This window comes from Tiliqua scincoides, chromosome 7, assembly GCF_035046505.1.
Source record: "Tiliqua scincoides isolate rTilSci1 chromosome 7, rTilSci1.hap2, whole genome shotgun sequence".
In the NCBI taxonomy this organism is placed as follows: domain Eukaryota; kingdom Metazoa; phylum Chordata; class Lepidosauria; order Squamata; family Scincidae; genus Tiliqua; species Tiliqua scincoides.
In genome coordinates, this window is record NC_089827.1 from 38,767,948 (window position 1) to 38,782,593 (window position 14,646).

The window sequence follows — 14,646 nt, forward strand, 5'->3', positions numbered from 1 at the left end:
CCCACATGGAAGAACTCACTGGTAGCAGTTGCTGCTGTTCGTCTTAATGTGATTCTTCCTAAGCACATCAAGCATGGTGCAACCTCAGTTTTTCTCTTAGTTTTTCTCCTCTGCTTGGCCACACAATGGAAAATCCTGCCTCAGTTGCCTCTAACATCTCTAGGTTGCTTCTAGACCTGTAACTATTTCATGAAAGCAAATCTTTCAAATAAGGAATATAGCAACGGATTTGTCATAGCTAATCAGACAACTCCTCTAGCATCCTGCCTCCAGCTGTGGTCAATACCTAGTGTTACAGATGGTGCCAAAGGGGGGAAAAAAGAGAAGGAGCCTTATGCACCTAAGCCAATTCTAAATGGAAAAATAATCCTGTCCAACTGTTACTGCCTAGAGCAGGAGATCAGAAGTACCTTATTACCTTGGCTGGCACAGCGTAAAGGCTGAATCTGAGTCCGCATGATATAATCCACCCCAAAAGATGCTGCTGAAGTTGGAAGCAATACTGGGGGAAAGAGCTAATTGAGGATTAGATTTATTGATAGGGATTAAAAAATTAGCCAGATTTCTGAAATCTTCCCATCTGGGAGGAATCCTGAAAACTTGGGAGTGTATTCCAAAATTGCCTTTGACTTTTCTGATGCTACCATTTTATCTACTGTGCTCCATTCCTTAAAAAATAAAATAAAATAAAAAATAAAAAGATCAACTGCCTGTCATTTTTAAACAAGCAGTTTATAATAGTGGAAATCTGGCAGCACAGATAGTCACCTTACAGCTCAAACCTAACTAGCAGTTCTGACAGAGGAATACAGGTTCAGATGTCCATATGCTGCTGTGTTATGTGTGCCACCGGTGGTCATTTTGGAGCTTCTGCCAGTGTTGATGTCCCACTGCTGGATGTCCCAATCCTGAAATGCCACCAGCAAAACTAAGTGCTGGCGAGGGGCAGCACACCTTAACTGTCAACCTGTATTCATATCTTCTGCGTGTCCCAGGTAGAGAAGTGCAGCTCCTCTCCAGGCCCTCAGAAATCTCACTAGCCTGATTGAAACTGTTTGCTTCTCTCAGATCTTCAGATGCTGTATTTGAGAAGCAACCTCCAAACATGCTTCAAATTTTGCTTTAGGCCAAATCCATTGCCGGTCTAAGGATGTGCTAAACATCCTTGAGAACATTTTTTCCCTTTTCTAGTTTCAAAAAGTAGGACACTGTTTTGCAACCCTTGGGAATTTGGGGTGTACTTTCCAGGCAAGAACTTCCAATTAGGATGCCAAGGGATCAAAATAAATGAATATGAATCCTCTAATTTTATATAATTACTATAATGCAGGTAAAAGTATTCCAGGAACTTTGGATACTAGGTGTTTGAATTCATCAGACAACTGTGGAAATTTGTACCAGGCACAAAGCAAGCTTTTATCTACCCATGTAGAAGACATCCTAATCAAGAAACTCAAGAATCACTAAACTTGCAAAGACAATTTGAGGAGGTTTCTGAGGAATTTTACAGATTACTGGCTGATGACAACTGCAATTGTGGTCAAAGCAAAAAAAAGAGCTTGATCTAATTAACAGCAAAGAACTGCAAGTACTTGCAGCCATTAGGAAAAAAAATCCACTGATTTCTGCAGCCACATAGTCATCTGTTATTGTCATATTTGAGAAGCTTATTACATATTTGGCCCTAAGTACTTGGTAGTGAAAGCTTTCAAGACTTCATGCTTTGCAGAGATCTTCTGTCTCCTAGTCTTTTATCTGTCTCACAGCCCAATCCTATTGATGGCTAACACTGGCTCAGTGTCTGCTATGCCGGTGGCATGATGTCCGTCAGGAAAGTGCTGGAACAGGCGACAGACAGGCCAAGGATGGACAATGGTGGAACTTAGGCGGAAAAGGATGTTTCGAGTTGGGGGGGGCAGGGAGGTAGTGATTCAGGTCCAGGAGGGGGGTTGGGGATGGCGAAGGAGGCTTTCGGTATAACATCACCCCTGTCCTGGGCATGAAAGCCCTACACAGGGCTACTTGGATCTGCCCCAGTTTAACTGATTCATGTAGCCTCATTGAGCAGCGGGGGCTCTACACAGGGTCCCTTACCCCAATCTGACCTCCAGCCTCCTCAGTTTCAGTGCTAGATACAGCATGGGCCCAACAACCCTGCTACGCCAGTGTGGACTATGATTGGGCTGTCACTGGTAATCCTACCTCCCTACCATTGGCACCAGCGCAGCTGCACTGACAGAACGTGCACCACAGCCCATGGTGGGAGGGGCAATCAGGTGTCCTGGCAGAGGCAAGTAAAAATATTTATTTTATTTATTTAAAATATATATATCCTGTGTTTCCCAAAGCTCAAGGTGGCTTATAAGAAAAGACTTCATATAGAAAAGACAGCATAAAAATATAAAATGAACAGTTAAAATCCAGAACATAATTTAAAGCCAGAGCAGCATTATATAGTAATTCTAAAACCCATAGGTGATAACAAGTAAAACAGCAATACAGTCATGCTTTGTTCTCAGTGGGGGTTTCGTTTCTGGAACCCCCATGGATGCCAAACCTATTGATAATGAAATCTGTGGGTCAGGCACACCAGACCCTCCAAAGATGACAGGATCTGTGCTCCACATGGCCTCCCAAGCCCTCAGAATGCCTTCTAAAGGCATTTCAAAACTACTACCAGTTTTTGCTGAGAAACTGGAAATGCCAGTTTTATGCCCTTAAAAGGTATTCTGAGGGCCAGGGAAGCCGTATCAGGCCTCCCCTGCCTTCAGAGTGCCTTTTAAAGAATACCTTCAAGGCACAATGAAGTCACATAGGCTGTGTGGTTGGTCCGTGGAACTCATTGCCACAGGATGTGGTGATGGCATCTGGCCTAGATGCCTTTAAAAGGGGATTTCTGGAGGAAAAATCCATTATGGTTTACAAGCCATGATGTGTATGTGCAACCTCCTGATTTTAAAAATGGGCTATGTCAGAATGCCCGATGCAAGGGAGGGCACCAGGATGCAGGTCTCTTGTTATCAGGTGTGCTCCCTGGGGCATTTGGTGGGCCGCTGCGAGATACAGGAAGCTGGACTAGATGGGCCTATGGCCTGATCCAGTGGGGCTGTTCTTATGCAATCCTAATCACACTTTCCTGAGAGTAAGCCCCACTGAACAAAATAGGACTTACTTCTAAGTAGACCTGGTTAGGATTTTGCCCATAGTCACATAGTGGACCTATCACAGTCGTTTATATTATACAGCTCTATCATACTTCCTCCATTTTACCAGAAGTCCATCATTTCAGTTTGCTTTCTTATCCACTCATGATTTCTGAGAATGGGTAAAATTTCCCCCACGTGTCCACTGCATGTGCAAAAGGAGATTGGGGTGGAAAGCTGGTCTGACTCGCTCCACATTGGGTCTGAATGGAGCCCAGTGTGATATAATAATATAATAATAATAATAATATACAGTATTTATATACCGCCTTTCTTGGTCTTTATTCAAGACTTTATTCAAGGCGGTTTACACAGGCAGGCTTATTAAATCCACGCAGGGATTTTTACAAATTGAAAGAAGGTTCTCTCTTTCAAGAACCACCACATTCAAGATGTTACGCTCCGATCTGGTTTAACATTCTGGCCTCCATCCTCCCACGCTCCGAGCAGATGGAACAGCTCAGCTGCAGCTTGCCAGCTGCTTCAAGGTCGCACGGTGCCGGTGGCCTCGAACTGCCGACCTTGTGGATGTTAATCTTCAGGCAAATGGAGGCTCTACCCTCTAGACCAGACCTCCTGCCTCTTTTCTGATATGACAGAAAAGAAAAAAAAAATTCTTTTCATGTATGCTGGAAGATTTAGGAGATGGGCTGGGTCTTGCTTCCCATTGCAGCATGTTGCACTAAACTTCTGAAGAAGGCAGAAGCCACACCATCGAGAGGTGCCACTGTCTTTCATAGTCACGATTCTTGATCTGGTGAGCGGATCATTGTAGTTTCGGTCCACCACCTGTATTTGCCAACCCAGACCTTATGTTCCGCTCACAAGTTCAAACACCCTTCTTTACTCATGAGTAGTAAGGAACCTTAATAAAAAAAATCCCTTCTGTCTTGGTATTATTTGATTCAGCTAATGAATCAAATGAAACGTTGGCACTATATCTGTCCTCCGTAAATTTGAGCTGACTTCCAATATTTTCAAAAAAAGCAAACAGCTGAGATATTAATATTTAAAAATCTACTGCTGCAATGGACATGTGTAATACATTTTCAAAGAGATGGAGAAGGATTTTTAAAAAATACTCTACATACAGCACTTGTCCTAAATACATATTTACATGATGGGTTGGGAACCTTTTTTTTTTTTTTTATAAACTGTTCTCCTGAGTAAATCATATCCCTTTCAGAAATGTATCATCAACATGCACTTTAGTTGATCAACATGGTGCTAAGAATCAGCAACAATGTTTAAAAAGTTGTATATTCCACCCCATTTGAATTCAAGGTGTCTACGATATATAAGGAAAATACAAAAACACTGAAATAATGATCGAGCAGTTAAAATTTGAATTACACCAAAATTATTCACTTTCAGCCCAGTCTTAACCGGGTTGCCCCCTAATGGAATGCGAGTTCTGCTGGTCTAACTGCTGGCCCACTGACAGGCCAGCATTGCCACCAGCAAGCACAGAGAGGCCACCAGTGCAGTCGCAGTGTCCATGGTACCAAGGCAAGGATGATCCGACCCAAAATGCTGTCCGATGCCTTTACTGTTCCACCATATCTGCATAACCTTACTGTGTTCATAAGAACATAAGAAGAGCCCTGCTGGATGAGGCCAAAGGCCCATCTAGTCCAGCTTCCTGTATCTCACAGCGGCCCACCAAATGCCCCAGGGAGCACACAAGACAACAATAGACGTGCATCCTGGTGCCCTCCCTTGAATCTGGCATTCTCACATAGCCCATTTCTAAAATCAGGAGGTTGCACATACCCATTATGCTCCTCATGTGCTGCCTTGAATGCATGGAACTGCAGGAGTTCTGAACATAAGAACATAACATAAGAACAGCCCCACTGGATCAGGCCATAGGCCCATCTAGTCCAGCTTCCTGTATCTCACAGCGGCCCACCAAATGCCCCAGGGAGCACACCTGATAACAAGAGACCTGCATCCTGGTGCCCTCCCTTGCATCGGGCATTCTGACATACCCCATTTCTAAAATCAGGAGGTTGCACATACACATCATGGCTTGTAACCCATAATGGATTTTTCCTCCAGAAACTTGTCCAATCCCCTTTTAAAGGCATCTAGGCCAGATGCCGTCACCACATCCTGCAGCAAGGAGTTCCACGGACCAACCACATGCTGAGTAAAGAAATATTTTCTTTTGTCTGTCCTCTCCCAAAACTCAATTTTAGTGGATGTCCCCTGGTTCTGGTGTTATATGAGAGTGTAAAGAGCATCTCTCTATCCACTCTGTCCTTCCCATGCATAATTTTGTATGTCTCAATCATGTCCCCCCTTAGGCATCTCTTTTCTAGGCTGAAGAGGGACAAACGCCATAGCCTTTCCTCATAAGGAAGGTGCCCCAGCCCAGTAATCATCTTAGTCGCTCTCTTTTGCACCTTTTCCATTTCCACTATGTCCTTTTTGAGATGTGGCAACCAGAACTGGACACAATACTCCAGGTGTGGCCTTACCATAGATTTGTACAACGGCATTATAATATTAGCCATTTTATTCTCCATACCTTTTCTAATGATCCAAAGCATAGAATTGGCCTTCTTTACTGCCACCGCACATTGGGTCGACATTTCATCGACCTGTCCACCACCACCCCAAGATCTCTCTCCTGATCTGTCACAGACAGCTCAGAACCCATTAGCCTATGTGTGAAGTTTTGATTTTTTGCCCCAATGTGCATGACTTTACACTTACTTACACTGAAACACATCTGCCATTTTGCTGCCCATTCTGCCAGTCTGGAAAGATCCTTCTGGAGCTCCTCACAATCACTTCTGGTCTTCACCACTCAGAAAAGTTTGGTGTCATCTGCAAACTTTGCCACCTCACTGCTCACCCCTGTCTCCAAGTCATTTACGAAGAGGTTGAAAAGCACCGGTCCCAGGACAGATCCTTGGGGCACACCGCTTTTCACCTCTCTCCATTGTGAAAATTGCCCATTGACACCCACTGTCTGCTTCCTGGCCTCCAACCAGGTCTCAGTCCAGGAGAGGACCTGCCCTCTAACTCCCTGACTGTGTTGTTTTTTCAGCAGCCTTTGGTGAGGGACCGTGTCGAATGCCTTCTGAAAGTCCAGATATATAATTGTCTGGTTTCATGTACAGGGACGGTGTGTTCACACTTCTGGTTTCAAGCCACTGCATGAGAAGCACGTTAAGGAAGTGAATGAGCTGCTTCTGGCTCATATGAGTGAGGCTTAGACTGGTGGCAGGTTGGAGGCAGGTGGCAGCCACAGGCTTGGGGAGAAAGGCACCCTTAAATCCACCTTGGTCCCCTTGCAATCTGCTTCAGGGTGGCTGAAGGTTGCATTTTTTAATCAGTGCCATAGCAGTTGCTGGGGCATGATATGAGGTTGGTGCCTTCACACCCTGTTTTGGGCTTCCTGGAGAAATCTGGTTGGCCATTGTGAATGCAGAGTACTGGCCAAGGTAGGCATTTGGTTTGCTCCGGCAGGGTTGTCCTTATGTAGCTTCTGCATGCAGGTATACTTGGGGGGGGGGGGGAGGGAAGGAAGTGAGTAGTACTCCCAGGTTTTGTGAAGGCAACTGTGGGGTATACAGAAGTGTACCTGTTAATGTTGTGATGTACGGAGTGCACACAATCCTTTCTGTCTAATTAGCTCAGATGAGCTTTGGCACCTGGTTTCTTATTCCTCCTCTCCATTAAGCACCTGCACGTACAGTCCTGTTCCATCCCATCCACTCCCACTTCACCCCCACACACATACACTGTGAAATTCCCTTTGTTTTAAAGAAAAAAGTATCACATTCCAGCAACAAGCACTCTCCTCTGGCGCCTTCTCATTTTTTGCTCTCTTTTTAACTGGGAAGACAAATTTCTCCCTGAACCATGTGGCAATCATCTTACACTCTGAAGCATGAAATTCCATCATCATTATCCTGGCATGAATGATTGTACAGATGTTATTTAGCCATAAAGTGTATCCAGCCCTTTAAAAAATACAGCCGCCAGCATATGACTTGATGACCTCTTGCAACAGTTTGTTCCACAGGTTGTCTAGCCTTGGCGACAACATTTTCTATTTATTGCATATAAACGCAGCTCTTTAAGACAGAGGCCTACGTGAACATTTCATGCATAAGCACCACAATATATCTGAAGTCTCATATGGCCAAAGCAGAACAGAAGGACAGGCAGCCCAGGACTTTTTCTAAGGCTTTACACATTGCTTCCCCTCCCCCAGACTTGGTCAGTCCACATAATGTTATGTTATCCTTGGTAATGCCTATCTAGTGCTCATCATGATGCGTTGCTATGAACCTGGGTAAAGCCATTTTAGTTTTCCATAGTTGGCAGGGACGTGTGGTGCAGGAGTGGCAAGTAAAGGCAAAACTACCCCATCACTGCCGTGGAAAAGCACCGCAGCTGCCTGCCTACTTACTCCTGAGGAGACCTTCCTTACTCCCACTTTCTCAGGTGTAAGGAGAGCCTTCTCAGGTGTAAGCAGGTGGGGTGGCCGCGGTGCTTTTCCACGAAGTACAATGGGGCGTTTCTGCCTCACCGGCAGCTCCTGATAGTTTGGATTGAAAGGTTCACCTTGAATATGCCCAAGTTGGAATGTCAAACTTGAAGTTCATTTAGCCTGGTGGAATCCCATCAGCAGGACTCTCCATATCGTGTTATTTTACAAAATGGGGCCACAGGAGGATCTAGACTAGAGACATGGCATGGCAAGGGGATTTAACCCTTCCCCATGCGATTTTTCCATTGAAAATCACCCTCTGTATGCTGCTATTTGTCCCCAAATGGGACAAACAGCACTTTGTAGCAATCAGGGCAAATAAGCTATGGGGGAGATATTCAATGATTTTCAATGATTTCCAATATAACTCTGAATACCAGACAATGAGGTTGGGGAACAGAAGATGATGATCACTGCCATAATTTGCTTATGGTCGTGCAAATATATCTAGGTAGATTGCAGGTGGAGCCTGATTTGATCCTTCAAGGCAATTCTGACATTGTTTGCTTGTTAGAGCCTCAGATGCTCCTACTCATGGAAGCATCTGCGCAGGTCTGCGGCCAGGGTAGGGCCAGGGGGTGCACTGTGCCGCCTACAGCACTCTTTTGCCCTTCCTAGGATATTTTGCAAAAATTGGCTTTTTAACTCGTGATATGAAAGCTCCTCTCCCAAATACAAACGTGACCCTCTCTGACAAAAATGTAGGCATCTCCTCTCCACAGAAATCAGCAAACACACACACGCACACACGCACAGCTCAATCCTAGCTAAATTCCCATGCAGCAACGCAGCAGCAGCGATATCACTGGCACAAGTCCAAGTTGATTCGTACAGGTGGATCAGGCTTACGAATGGGGTTAGGATACGGTGCATCCAGTACCGCCAATCCTGCCATGGGTCTAATCTTCCCCATCTGCCCCTTCTGCTCCCCTTTCCTTGCCCTCCCCCCTCCCGCTGCACTGAACTTACAGCCCAATCCTGACCTACCTGGCACACGAGGCTGTTGCAGTGCTAAAACGGCTACCGTGACATCCAACGTGTATCAGGCAACCTGCAGCAGCTCCTATTTCCCAGGTAAGGGAAGTAGCCCCGCAATGGAGCTACTCAATTCTGTGGTAGCTCTAGAGCCAGTGCAGAATCAAGAAGCCCTGTGTCAGGCCATGTGACCCGACACAGGATTCTGGATCCAGTGGAGCTGAGCTCTGCTGGTCCCACCCCCTGCCACCCTGCTCCCTCCTCCATCACACCTCTCCCCGCCCTCAAACACCTCCCACACCTCCCTTCACGCACCTTTCTACTGCCTGGTGGTTTGGGTGATCCACCGGCCAGTGAAATGCCTGGTGGTGGAATGCGGGCCCAGCACTCCAGCTGGCCCAGCGCAGGGCCTGCAGTACAGCTGGGCCATGGTAAGGCTCGCAAAGTGTTAGATTTGGGCCCTTACACCTCAGGCGTCTTTGCTGGCCCACATGGGAAGGCTCCAGCCTTCCTGCAGCACTCCAGCTAGTAATGCTATTGCAAAGTGCTTTACAGCGCTTTTGCGGCCTTGCGAGGTGGCAGAACACACGTTTCGTTGGCACTGAAAGTGAAGAGGATTGGGCTGACAGTATCCTATGTCTCTCTCCCTGCAATTGTAAGCTTGTTTTAGCAGATATGGAAGGCAGTGGAGGCTCCTCCCCTTTCTTTCTTACATTCTAGAAAAAAAACTTACTGATACTCTATCCTGGGCTGGCAGTGTGTGTGTGTGTGTGTGTGTTGTGTGTGTGTGTGTGTGTGTGACATCTACACTGATGTGGCTGGAAGAGCATGCTGGTGTTTTTTTCTCTCTCTATCTCCTAAAATACCTGATGTTTGACACACAGTAGGGGCACGCCAAAGGCATTTTTAAGCTCCTAAGTGAGGGTGTGATCTCGAGAGATCAATGTCATCCTTTCCCCCGATGGCTTAGCACTTCCCAGGGAGACACACACACTGTCACATTCAAAGCATCCCAGGCCAAATCTCTTTCCAGTTTGGTGGCAGGATTTTAACTCGGGGATCCCAAGGGTCCCTCATGACATATTATTGGTCTAGTTTTGCATGAAATACAACAGTACATTTGCCGGGTTGATTCCATCTCTTTTAAAGCTGCTTCACATCCCAAACTGGTTTCACTGTTCAGGAGTTTCCAGCGGTTTAATTCAGTACAAATTTTCTCTTTCTTTCCAAATGACTTTCTATTCATATTTCCAGATGCTGTCCTAAATCATTCCTCTCCATCCTTGACACAAGGGTAGGAGTAGCTGTGAACTCCACAAGGCATCCTCCTTTAATTATCCCCTCAATGAGCTCTGCATATTCAGCTCTTTTTATCTTTCCTCAGATGTAAATTCCTCATGGTCCCCTGACCATTTGTGTTGCATTTTCTCTGAACTCCTTCCAATTTGTCAATATTTTCCTGGTAATTAGGCTCCCAGAACCAACCGCAGTTCCTCACTGTGCTTGAGAGAGATCCAGTTCATAGGCTTGCCTCAGTGGCCCCTCTGTTGCAGTGCTGAGATGTGTGAATGATGGGGCACTCCGACCACACCTGCAGTGCAACATGTGCCATGCAGCTACTCATATAGATGCTTTGCGCAACCATTCCCCTTTAAAAGGTGGGGAGGAGACCTCAAAGGTCAGCACAGACTGTCATTTCTCTCACCCCAAAAGCCTCAGATGGTGAATGTGAAGCAAAAGAGACTTTTTCAGATGTAGGTAGCTAAGCTGTCCCCTTAGCATTGGTGCTAAAATTTTGAAAATGTCACATCTGAAGCATATCAGTTCCCAGTGGGAAGAAGACTACAGAGGATCAGTGTCCCCTGGGAATTTGACCTTACCCAAGGTTTTGACCTAGGGTCCCCAGCAAGGCAATATGAGCAGTGTGTGCTCAGGTAAGAAGAGCCACATCTACCAACGTTCCATCTTCTAGGCACGTCTTTTCACATGCAATTTGATCTATAAAGCAAACTCGGGCAAGGGCCTGAGTATATAAGTAGCCCCACAACTAATTTCTTCGTCAGAGGCCTGACTGTATCTGCTCTTGCCTTCAGAGATACTTTGGGCATCTGCCAGCAAAAGCAGCTTCTCAATGGTGCTGTGTCATTTGTAAAACTATCTCAGTAGGTATTTGCCAGGAACAGCCTTTGCTGGCATTAAGCACCAGGTAAAACTTATCCTCTTTGCCAGGTCACATAGAGCCCGATCCTATTCTGTCGCCCACCTGCTAATGCAGTGATGTTAAAATGGCTACTGCTGCAACCTGCAGGGGGCAGTTGACAGTGGCATAGCTCCACAGAGACACTTGGCACCACCTGGTTGGTACTAGGCAGCACTTTGGGTCTCCCCTGGGGGGCGGCAGGTCCTCCTGCCCGCCACCCCCCAATGATTTGGCCCACAGAGCCTTTGGCCACTGGCTGCAGGAGCGACGGGCAGTCGGATCTACCCTCTGAGTCCACAGCAGTCAGTCACTTGGAGCTATGCCGCCCACTTCTGAGATAGCAGGCAGCGCAGTCACAAGGTACACAATTTCCCAGAGACTGGCTGCGGCCTCCTCCACCGCCACAGCCAGTCTCAGTTTGGTCACCCTCAAAGCAATGCTGACCACTTCAGAAGTTGCTGCCCACTTCCCAGCGAGCATGCCAAGACAACTTCTCCTGCCCGCCACCCCTGCAGTCATGCTTGGAGCAAAGCCAGCCACTTCGGAAGAAGCATCCGACCTTGCCTCAAGTGCTCCAGAAGTGATTGCGGTGATGACATCACATCACCACAATTACTTCCAGGGCAACCGGGTGGGGGGGCAGCATCTGGGGATGTGACCACAGGCAGGGTAAGTTCTAGCTATGCTACTGGCAGTTGCAGACGTCTCCTCTGGGTAAGGGAAAAATTGTTCCCTTACCTGGAGGTGCAGAGGTCTACTTGGGCCAGTGCTTGCTAAACACCTGGTGCAGGTCCGCATGTGCCCGTGCCGCAGGATTGGTTCCAGGAAGTGGATTAGGATTTAGTAGCTGCTGCTGCCACAGAACCCTCCCCTTTCCCAAACATGATCTGCCCACCACGCTCCATCACTGTCCTGTTCTGCACTACCCTGCTTCATCCTCAGGTTGTTTCACCCACCCCCACACCTCCCCCCTCCATAACCCTAACCCTTACTTCTATCCGTGGCAGTGTCCAGTTACTCTGGAGTGTATGGGAAGGCTCCAGCTCTCCCACTGGTGCTCCCGCAGCGCACAGCTTCACACCCTGCTGGAGTACCTTTTGCGACTGGCGCTGACTGCTTTACAGCAGTTAGCACCTGCAGAACAGGCACGCCACCATTGCCCAGCCTAGGTAGAATTGGGCTGTCAGTGTTGTTTGACCAATCTGAATGATGCTGCTGATATTTGGTGGTGGTTTTTTGTATTGACTATTATTATTTTATTTGAATATTATTTTACAGTGCAAGGCTAGGCATGTCTATTCATATGCACACTTCATTGGCTTCAACTGTTACCCTGCACATGCCTGTTCTCGTCTGATCTCGGAAGCTAAGCAGGGTCAGGCCTGGTTAGTAATTGGATGGGAGACCGACTGGGAATACCAGGTGCTGTAGGCTTATACCATAGTCTTTCGAGACTGAAGGTTGCCAACCAATGGGACTTTTGCAAGTGTCAATAGGATTGCAGCCTTGCAGCCCAATATTAACCCCCCACTCCACCAATGCAGTCACAGGCTGCATCCTATGGTGGAGGGACAATCGTGGAGGTCTCCTCATGGTGAGGGAACTTATATTCCCTTACTCTGGGGGCAAGTCTTCACTGTCCAAATGGGTCTCCTTGTAGCTGTATCAGCCATTTTTTCTGGCATAGAACCATGGAGAGTAGATGAGAGGGAAGAGGCAAGGGAACAGGGATGTGATCCTGGTGCACAATGGTGCTGCCAAGATCCATCCCCAACATGGACAGAAAGAGCAAAGGAGAGCAGTTGTTACTTGGAAAAGTGAGAGCCAGGACTAAGAGAGATGTCAGAGAGAAGATTTCTACTGAAGAAGTTGGACTGAAAAGCTGAATCATGGATATATGTATGAACTTGCACATGCCCAATCTCATCTGATCTTGGAAGCTAAGCAGGTTCAGGCCTGATTAGTACTTGGATGGGAGACCGCCTGGGAATACCGGGTGCTGTAGGCTTATACCATAGTCTTTCGAGACTGAAGGTTGCCAACCATCTTATCTTCCAATCAGGTATTTGTCTACTTAAGGTTAGCTGGGTGCATTTATCGCTGTTCATTTTCTTACTTGGAAGCTCTCTTTAAAACGGCCTTTCCTTGTATACAGTATATTTATTTGAACCAGGACCGGCTTTAGCCCGATTTCACCAATTCTGCAGTCAGGCCCTGCATGTGGAGACCCTGTGCTGCAGCAGAGACGGGGTCACTCACAGTCATTGCCAGCACTTCCCATTGAGGTAAGTCTCCATGCAGAAGAGGGCACAGCAAGCAGAGCTCCTGCGTAGCCATCTGCCCTGGTGCCCCATCATCACATCACTGCCATTTACTCCTGGGTGCCACACTTTGCGCAGGGCACAATCAGCCCTGGGCTCACTGCCGCTGCTCATGCCAGTAGGTAGCCCCCCCCCCCCCCAAAAAAAAAATAATGTTTGGGATTGGGCCCCATAGCTCCTAAGGCCAGCCCTGATTAGAACCTTATTCAAAATCTCTAAAAAGCATTTATTCTGAGTTTTTGGTCTTTCTAGTAGCCGCTGCCACCCCCCTCTCCATTCAGTACTGATAAAGTTTGTGGTTCATAAGGATGAGGTTTCCCAAAGCAGAGAACTATGTTTGTGAAGGCACTCACCTGAAGAACTTACACCTGGTGGCAGTGGGGAAAGTCCACCAGAGGGGAGGGTCAAGAAGGTGACCAAGCAAGCTGTTTTTGCTCACCTTTTCTCTCACTCATTTGCCTTTCTTTCCTGCTTGTGGGCTTCTCAGAGGCCTCTGGCTGTGGAAAGCAGAATACCCGACAAGATGGATTTTTGGTCTTCTCAAGCAGGTCATTTTTCATTTCCTTTCTAAAATAGGAGAATAGGATCAGATCATCATAGTTGAGAGCAGCAATGTCACCTGTGTGGGTGCCAAATGGGGCAGGTGTCACTCCCTGAACCGTGTGACACCCCCATACTTACCCAAAGCAACTCATGGCACCCAGAAGTGATTTGGTGGTGATGTGATGAGGTCATCACTCACACCATCAAACCACTTCCAAAGTGGTCATTTCAGGCCATTTTGAACCTCAGGCCCATCTGCAGGGCCCATCAAGCCACCAAATCAGACACAGGTCTCTACTTAGCAGGGGCTTTGGCAGCATGCCCATAAACCATCCCAGAATGTGTCACCTGGGGCAAACGATCCCCACAGTCCCTTGCTTGCTATGCTATTGGTTGAGAGTGACCAACAGAGAGAAATGGAACATAGACAGTCTTCATCAGTCCAGACTGGTGAAGCAATCCTGCCATATTTACCTGTGTTCCATCTCTGTGGAAGACTATGCAGCCACCTTATTCTTAAACAAAGCTTCTTCTGATATCTTGATGGGCTAATTATCTGTAAAGGAAAAACAAAAAACACCTTGTGTTTGAAAAAAAAAGTTCCGCACTTGAATACAAAATTCATTTTTGTGTTGCAAAGATCCATCACGACAACGCTCCTCCTTCTGCTCTCTCGTACGGGTTGTACATGCAGGTAGAAACAATTCAAGCGCAACTTGGCAGCTGGTGCATTCGCTAATTTGCCCTCCTGACCCTAAACAGGTGAGAGACAGCAAGCCTAGAGAGGTCTGCCTCAAATCTTTTGATGCAACAGCTGGGCATGTTTCACGCGCAACTCATGTTTGCTGTGCATCTGGCTTCATTTAATTGGAAAACAAAATACGACAACCAAAT

General features: G+C 46.9%; 1 pseudogene; it reads left to right on the top strand.

The window, feature by feature from the left end:
* Positions 1-12,779: 12,779 nt before the first annotated feature.
* On the top strand, positions 12,780-12,896 carry LOC136658265 (5S ribosomal RNA; annotated as a pseudogene).
* The last annotated feature ends 1,750 nt before the right edge of the window (positions 12,897-14,646 follow it).